Here is a 9,243-nt window from a genome sequence, read left to right as displayed (position 1 = left end):
TTGAGAGAACTTAGGCGAGTGCTCGACTGCAGCTAAGCCCCCGAGTGGGAGGATTGCTCTCCACTCAGTAGGATTTTTACAAACTTAGGCGAGTGCTGAACTACCGTTAAGCCTCTTATTGAGAGAACTTAGGCGAGTGCTCGACTGCAGCTAAGCCCCCGAGTGGGAGGATTGCTCTCCACTCGGTAAGATTTTTTTCAAACTTAGGCGAGTGCTAGAGTGCCGTTAAGCCTCTTGGTGAGAGAACTTAGGCGAGTGCTCGACTGCAGCTAAGCCCCCAAGTGGGAGGATTGCTCTCCACTCGGTAGGATTTTTTCAAACTTAGGCGGAACGGATTCTCGACTAAGCCCACCCACTGGGGGATTTCAGGAGTAAATAAGAACAACACAATCGAATGAGAGAAACGTAAGCTCTTGTATTTGATAAACGAATTACAAAAGGTGTTGCTTATTACATTTTATTCAAATGAGTGTTTAAGTATAAAAGGGGTGGAGCAGCTCCGCGTTCCAAGCCCGTGGCTCGTCTTTCTGATGCTCGATATTGTAAAGATGGTATGCTCCGTTGTGGAGAACTTTGGTGACGATGAAGGGGCCTTCCCAAGTTGGAGCGAGCTTGTGTGGTTTCTACTGATCCACTCGAAGAACCAAGTCTCCTTCTTGAAAGGCCTGACCCCTCACATTCCTAGCATGGAATCGACGCAAATCTTGCTGATAAATGGTCGAGCGGATCAAGGCCATCTCTCTTTCCTCCTCTAAGAGATCGACTGAATCTTGCCGGGCCTGCTCTTCTTCTGCTTCGGAGAAGAGTTCAACTTGGGGTGCGTTGTGGAGCAAGTCACTTGGCAGAACAGCTTCGGCTCCATAGACTAAGAAGAAAGGAGTTCTTCCGGTCGACCGATTAGGAGTTGTCCTTAAACCCCACAGAACTGACAGAAGTTCATCAACCCAAGCACCTGCTGCGTGTTTGAGATCACGCATCAGCCGGGGCTTCAGTCCTTTGAGAATTAGGCCCTTGGCTCTTTCTGCTTGTCCGTTCGACTGCGGGTGAGCAACAGAAGCATAGTCGACTCGAGTGCCCTAAGAGGCGCAGAAAATTCTGAACTCATCGGAATCGAAGGTCGACCCGTTATCCATGATGATGCTGTGTGGGACTCCATATCTGAATGTCAATTCTCTGATAAAACTGATAGCGGTGCTAGCGTCAAGGTTTTTGATAGGTTTGGCTTCGATCCATTTGGTAAACTTGTCGACTGCAATGAGCACGTGAGTGAAGCCGCTTTTGCCGGTCCTCACCGGTCCAACCATATCCAGTCCCCAAACAGCAAAGGGCCAGACGAGGGGAATGGTCTTCAGGGCTAACGATGGCTTGTGAGACATATCGGAGTAAAATTGACAGCCTTCACATCTGTCGACTATATCTTTCGCCATCTCATTTGCTCGTGGCCAATAGAATCCAGCTCGGTATGCTTTAGCCACGATGGCCCGAGAGGACGCATGGTGACCACAGGTCCCCGAGTGGATGTCATTGAGGATCATTCGACCTTCTTCTGGTGTTATGCACTTCTGACCGACTCCAGTCACACTTTCTCTGAACAGCTGCCCTCTTATCACAGTAAAAGCTTTAGATCAGCGGACAATCTGTCGAGCTTCTTCTTCATCATCTAGGAGCTCTTTCCTGAGGATGTATGCAATGTAGGTCACCGTCTAGTCTGGAGTAATGGCCAGAACCTCCATGATTAGGTCGACCACAGCTGGGACCTCGACTTCAGTCGGATCCGTGGCGCTCTTGGGTTGTGGGGGCTCTTCAATGAAAGGGTCTTCCTGAACTGTCGGCGTGTGAATATGCTCCAAGAACACATTGTTGGGAATGGCTTCTCTCTTGGAACCTATCTTTGCCAATTCATCGACTGCTTGATTTTTCAATCGGGGGATGTGGTGGAGTTCTAACCCCTCGAACTTCTTCTCAAGCTTTCTCACCGCGTTGCAGTAACCACTCATGGCTGGGCTTCTGACGTCCCACTCCTTCATCACTTGATTAACTACCAAATCTGAGTCGCCATAGACCATGAGGCGACAGGCGCCGAGTGAGATGGCCATGCGCAACCCATACAGGAGTGCTTCATACTCTGCTTCATTGTTGGAGGAATCAAAGTGAATCTGGAGGACATACCTGAGCTTGTCTCCTCGGGGGGATACCAGAACTACTCCAGCACCAGAACCGTTCAACATCTTGGATCCGTCAAAGAACATGGTCCAGTGCTCCGAGTGAACTTGAGTCGGCAGTTGATGTTCGATCCACTCGGCGAGGAAATCTGCTATTGCTTGGGACTTGATAGCTTTCTTTGCCTCAAACTTGATATCCAAGGGAAGGAGTTCAATCGCCCATTTTGCCACTCGACCAGTTGCATCCCTGTTGTGCAGAATCTCTGACAATGGAGCGTCACTAACGACTGTAACAGAGTGATCTGAGAAGTAGTGTGCAACCTTCTTCGTGGTCATGTAAATTCCATAGACAAGCTTCTGATAGTGAGGATATCTCTGCTTTGACGGGGTCAGGACTTCGGAAATATAATAAACTGGGCGTTGAACTTTGTACGCTTTTCCTTCTTCTTCCCGCTCGACCGTAAGTACTGTACTGACGACTTTTCCAGTGGCTGCTATATAAAGCAAAAGAGGCTCTTTGCTGATTGGAGCAGCAAGCACTAGCTGGGTGGAAAGCAGGGCTTTTAGCACTGCAAAATGATGTATCAGCTTCTGGAGTCCACTCGAACTTACCTGATTTCTTCATCAGTCAGTAAAGAGGCAGCGCCTTTTCACCGAGGCGAGAAATGAATCAACTTAGGGCGGCCAAGCAACCAGTAAGCTTATGGACATCATGCACACGCACAGGGCGTTTCATTTGGAGTATAGCGCCTACTTTCTCTAGGTTAGCATCGATTCCACATTCGGAAACAAGAAAACCAAGCAACTTTCCGCCTGGAACTCCAAACGTGCACTTTGATGGATTGAGATTGATATCATACCTTCTGAGGTTGGCAGAGGTTTCAGCGAGGTCGGTCAGCAGGTTGGAACCTTTACGTGACTTGACCACAATGTCATCCATGTGTGCCTCCACATTCCGACTGATCTGAGTGAGCAGGCACTTATGAATCATTCGCATAAATGTGGCTCCAGCGTTCTTCAAGCCGAATGGCATTGTGACATAACAGAAGCACCCTAACGGGGTGATAAAGGCTGTCTTTATTTTGTCGGGTCCATACAGACGGATCTGGTGGTACCCGGAGTAAGCATCCAAAAAGGACAAACGCTCGCACCCAGCAGTCGAGTCGACTATCTGATCGATGCGAGGGAGAGGGAAGTGATCTTTTGGGCAGGCCCGATTGATATGCTTAAAATCGATGCACATGTGGAGTGAGTCATCTTTCTTTGGGACCATGACAACATTGGCTAACCACTCGGAGTGGTAAATCTCTCGGATAAACTCATCTGCCAAAAGCCGAGCCACCTCTTCGCCGATTGCTTTTCTTTTTTGGACGGCAGACCGTTGAAGACGCTCTTTGACTGGTTTCACTTTCAGGTCGACTCGCAAATGATGCTCAGCCAGTCCCCTGGGAACACCTGGCATGTTAGAAGGCTTCCATGCAAAGATGTCCCAGTTCTCACGGAGGAACTGGATGAGCGCTTCTTCCTATTTGGAGTCGAGTGTGGTCGAAATGTGGGTCGGAGCTGCGTTGGGGTCTGTCAGGTGGATGTGAACAGACTTCGTCTCGCCAGACGACTGGAATGTTGAATCTGTGGCTGGCTTCTTGGCTCGCAACAAGGCACTCGGGTCTACATTTTTTTGGTATTCTTGCAATTCTGCCACGGCCATCTAGGCATCGGCGATCTTTGAGCCCTTCTGGAAACACTCTTCCGCCTTTTTCCAATTACCAGAGATAGTGATCACTCCTCTGGGACCAGGCATCTTCAGTTTGAGGTACACGTAACAAGGTCGAGCCATGAATCGTGCAGAAGCCGGCCTGCCCAGAATTGCATGATACGCACTCTGAAAATCCACGACTTCAAACATCAACTTTTCTTTGTGGTAATTTTTGGCATCACCGAAAACCACGTCAAGTGCAATCTGACCGAGGGACGCAGCCTTCTTGCCCGGGATGACCCCATGGAAAGTCATATGGCTTTCACTGAGTCTGGACATCGGAATGCCCATTCCTTTCAACGTTTCTGCATACAGAATGTTCAGGCCACTGCCACCGTCCATTAGGACCTTTGTCAGTCGAGTGCCTTCGACCACCGGGTCGACCACCAGCGCTTGCCTCCCAGGGGTGGCGATGTGCGCTGGATGATCAGACTGGTCGAATGTAATGGCAGTCTGTGACCATTTCAAGTAACTGGGTGTCGCCGGAGCGACCATGTTCACTTCTCTGTTGATGACTTTAAATCGACTCTTGTTTTCAACATCAGCAAAAATCATCAAAGTGGAATTCACGTGAGGATAACCATCATCATCTTCTCCTTCACTCGCAGCCTTGTCTGCCTCCTTCTCCTTTTCCTTGGGATGTTTCTCTCGGAACTGCTGGATCAGGAGCCGACACTGTCGAGTGGTATGCTTCGGGTAAATGAAATTACCTTCTTCATCTTTTTTGGTGTGGATATGGCACGGCAGATCCAACACGTCATTTCCATCCCGATCTTTTGCTTTCTTGGGGTTCCACGGCCCTTTTGGGCTTCCCCTTGAACTTTCCTTGAACCACAGCTAAGGCCTCACCCGGAGCAGCTGGTTCAGCCTTGCGTTTTTGTTTCCGACTGGAGTTTCCTCCTCCGGCTTCGTGGGCGACTGCTTTGTGCTTGCCGCTCCGCAGTCGCTCCTCCTCTTCACCATTGGCATACTTGGTGGCGATTTCCATCATCCGAGTCAGAGTCATGTTTCCTGTCCGACCGAATTTCAGGTTCAACTCCCGGTACCTGACGCCTTCCTTGAATGCACAAATTGCCTGATGATCAGACACATCTTCCACCATGTGGTGCAGGGTGATCCACCTCTGGATATAATCTCTCAAAGTTTCATTCGGTTTCTGGACGCAACACTGTAATTCTATCAAACCTGCTGGCCGCTTGCAAGTACCTTCAAACGTTCTGACAGACACTCAGGCGAGATCTTCCCAAGTATAGATGCTGCCAGGTGCCAACTGATTCAGCCACGCCCTAGCCGAGCCCTCCAACATTAGAGGAAGGTGTTTCATGGCCACCTCATCATTGCCGCCACCAATCTGGACAGCCACTCGGTAGTCTTCGAGCCAAGTGTCAGGCTTGGACTCTCCGGTGAACTTACTGACTCCAGTCGCCAACTTGAAGTTGGGGGGAATCACTGCAGCTCTGATAGCTCTGCTGAAGCACTCTAGGCTAGAGACATGCGCCCTATTGCTGGTTTGCGGGCCTCTGTCATGGCCATCCCGGTGAGCTCTGTTTCTGTCGACCAAGCCTTGTACAAGAATAGATCTCGCATCAAAGCCTGGCTCTCTGGGGTCGACTGGAATACCTCATCTGACACTGTTAGAGCGCCTGTCTTCATGTGACCGGCACGTACGACCCACTCCTTGGAGGAGGCGTGGGCTCTCGACGGAGACCATCGCGACCAGCTCGACGATCATACTGCTCCTGGTTTTTGTACTGATCACGCTGCTCTCCACGTCCCTCATGCCTCGGGGGCGATCTCGGGCTATGGGCCCCGACTAGACCGTATCTGCGACCATAGATCTGCTATGGATCCTATCCCGCGACTGAGACACAGCCGTATTCTGCTCTCCTGCTGCCCCTGAGCAAGGCCAGACCTCGGCCAGCTTCTGAGTAGGAAGGTTGAATCGACTCTGCTATCCGGGCAGTAGCTGCAAGGTTTTGGATCGGTGTCCGGTATACCTGAGCCGGAGGTGGAAAAAGTTGGCGTCGGCTGGACTCAGGAGCACGTTGACGAGCGCGATCATCGAGTGCGCGCTGTAGGTTCTCCAACCGAGTGCGCTCAGCCAGATTGGCCAAGCGAGCCTGTTCCAAGGCCTAGGCCTCGGGCATTTCTCCAACTATTGGAGTATGCAGGGCATCCGTGTTTCAGCGACAAAGTTCTTCTCTCTGCTGCGAGGAGAGAGGCTTGGGGCGGTACTCCTCGTGAACGCGCGACGGATCGCCGTTCCCGTCACCTCTGTCTTCACGATCGAAGCCAGGAGGACCGCGTGGTCCATTGACCATCAGGACTTCCACTATCGAGTCATTGCTGCCGCACTCGGATGCAGTCTCTATGGAGCCAGTCGACAGATCGAACAGGCCGTAGAGAGACTCGTCGGGCTCGAGCGCCGCGACTTGAGGGGTGGCCGACAGGCGGGCCACCGCATGCTTCACCCATCGTTGAATCCTCGACCGGCCGGTGCGCTTGCTCCGGCGGGTCGCAGGGAGGGGGAAAGCCGTTGGAGTCGACTGGTACTGGGTCGGCGGTTGCCGCAGGAGGACGCACGCGTGAAAGTGCGTCACCCCGCGGGCGGGGAGCGCGTCGACGTCGAGTGGTGCCTCCTGAAGCCAAGCGGAGTCGTCAGCGACAAACACGAGCACGCCGAGACGGATCTCGCGGCCCTCAGCCAAACTTCCGCCTGGAACCATGATGATGGGGATCGAACAAAATTACAACTTCTCCAATAAGTCGCTAAGACACCTGCCCCATGGTGGGCGCCAACTGTCGTGGATCTAAGACTGGCAGTGGAATGGGGGGTAGGTATGAGGAGGCAAGATCCTAGCTATGGAGTAGTTGTACACACGAGTTTTACGAGTTCAGGCCCTTCTCGGAGGAAGTAACAGCCCTACGTCTCGGTGCCCAGAGGCGGTCGACTGGATTATATGTGTGTGTGAGTTTACAAAAAAGTGCGAACCCCTGTCCCAGAGGAGGGGGTGGCTTATATAGAATGCGCCAGGACCCCAGCTCCCCTCCGTTACTCAGGGTTCAATGCTCATAAAGGAAAGGCGTTACTGGTAACGTCTACAGTAAAATGCCATAAATGCTCATAATGCTATGGTTTAAGTCCTAACCATTGCAGAGTGGAGGGCTCCTCATCTTCTGGTGGTCGAGTGTCTTCAAGGTGGTCGAGTGGATGATGATTTCTCTTCAACTGCTTCTAATTCTTTGTAAAGATGTCCTTGGGGAGGGTATGCTAGACAGGTCCATGACCCTACCCTAGGTACATAGCTTCATCAACGATGGCGATGATTTCCCCCTCCTGGAGGGAAGTTTCCCCGGCAGAACAGCTCCGGCGGAGTCCTAGATTGATTCCGCCAAGGTTCCGCCTCGTGGCGGCGAAGTCTCGTCCCGAAAGCTGGCTTATGATTTTTTTTTCCTCATTGAAAGACTCCATATAGCAGAAGATGGGCATCAGAGGGCCACCAGGGGGGCCACGAGGTAGGGGGCGCGCCCAGGGGGTAGGGTGCGCCCCCACCCTCGTGGGCAGGGTGTGGCCCCCTCCAGAACTTCTTGCGCTCAGTATTTTTTATATATTCTAAAAATGACTTATGTCAAGTTTCAGGACTTTTGGAGCTGTGCAGAATAGGTCTCTAATATTTGCTCCTTTTCTAGCCCAGAATCCCAGCTGCCGGCATTCTCCCTCTTTATGTAAACCTTGTAAAATAAGAGAGAATAGGAATAAGTATTGTGACATAATGTGTAATAACAACCCATAATGCAATAAATATCGATATAAAAGTATGATGCAAAATGGACGTATCATCCTCCATGGAGATGAGGAGCAACGAGACGTGGAGCGATGAAAGGGAAGCTTCGGCGCACCCCTACCTGGCGCGCCAAATGTCGGATCTCGGGTTCTGGCAAAGCCCTCAAGGTTCGAACACCGGGGTGCACGCGAGAATCTCCCCTTACCAATCCACGTCCTAGCTGTCGGGTCACGGGTTCCGGCAAAACCCTTAAGGTTCGAACAATGGGGTGCGTGCGAAGATCTCCCCCCTATCGATCCGCATCCTAACTTAGCTAAGATCTCACGAACTAACTCGACGAACTTGCAACACATAGGACACAAGATTTATACTGGTTCGGGCCACCGTTGTGGTGTAATACCCTACTCCAGTGTGGTGGTGGTGGATTGCCTCTTGGGCTGAAGACAAATAGTATAAGGGCAAGAACAACCTCCTGAGGTTGAGGCGTTCTTGTGCTTGGTGGGTGTGCCACCAAGGATGTGGTGGCTCTCCTCCCCCTCTATTGGTGGTGACTAGTCCTATTTGTAGAGGCCCTAGTTCTCTACCCAAATATTGAGCGGGAAGGGAGCCAACAACGTCCAATTTGAAAGGGGACAACTAGTACAAGCTATCCTGAAAAAAGCAGTCTTCGCTTGCCAAAGGCTCTGGTGGTGACGCCGTCTTAGGCTCCACGGTGACCTCCATCTTGCCGTCCTTCTGGTCTTGATCTTGTTGCACTGATATGGAAACCTTTGCTTGATGCCTTGGTACTCCGTGCCTGTGCTTGCCCCCTTAGCACCAAAGAGGAAACAAGGATGATGCGCACGCTGGCGCCCGCCTGGTCTCGATCGTCATGGATTATGTCACGAAAACCTCACGAGGTTTGGCCGGCCTTGAACTCTCCGCCCCTCATGAGCCAGCCTGGTGAGGCCGCTCCTGAGGAGGTCTTGTGTCCTCCACCTCACGAGGCTTGGCCCCTCGCGAGGGTCTTGATTCCTTGTTGATGAAGATGGGTCGTATAGGCCTGCTAGCAAAGCTACACCGTGGGCCGCAGGCAAGCAAGTCTGGGGACCCCCATTCCCAGAACACCGACAGTAGCCCCCGGGCCCAAGGTGCGCTCGGGCTTGGCTTCGAGGTGAAGCCAAGGGTCAAGTGCGGAGCGCAGCGGCCCCAATAGCATGCGGCCTCGGTCGACGCGTGGCAGTTAATTGGACGTGGGCGTCTCCGCTTCCCCATGCTGCCTCGGCAACTGCCCGACTGTCAAAAGGCTGTCGTAGACAGCGTTCGCCTTCACTGTTTCCTTCGCCTTGCTCAGATCCCCTTTCTTGCTCCCCACTTCCGAAATCTTCAGATCCACTCCCATCCTTTCCTGCGTCAGCGATCAATGGCGCCCCGGAGGGTCAAGCCTGCCTCGTCACTGGTGCCGTTTGTGGCGAAGGCTTGGTACGAACCTGCCCTTGACTCGCCCAACTTCTCGGAGAAAAACCTCGCCGCCACGCGCCTGCTGACGGCGGGGGAGAGT

The sequence above is a fragment of the Triticum dicoccoides genome, chromosome 7A (assembly GCF_002162155.2).
Source record: "Triticum dicoccoides isolate Atlit2015 ecotype Zavitan chromosome 7A, WEW_v2.0, whole genome shotgun sequence".
NCBI classification, from domain to species: Eukaryota; Viridiplantae; Streptophyta; class Magnoliopsida; order Poales; family Poaceae; genus Triticum; species Triticum dicoccoides.
This window is presented reverse-complemented; position numbering follows the sequence as displayed.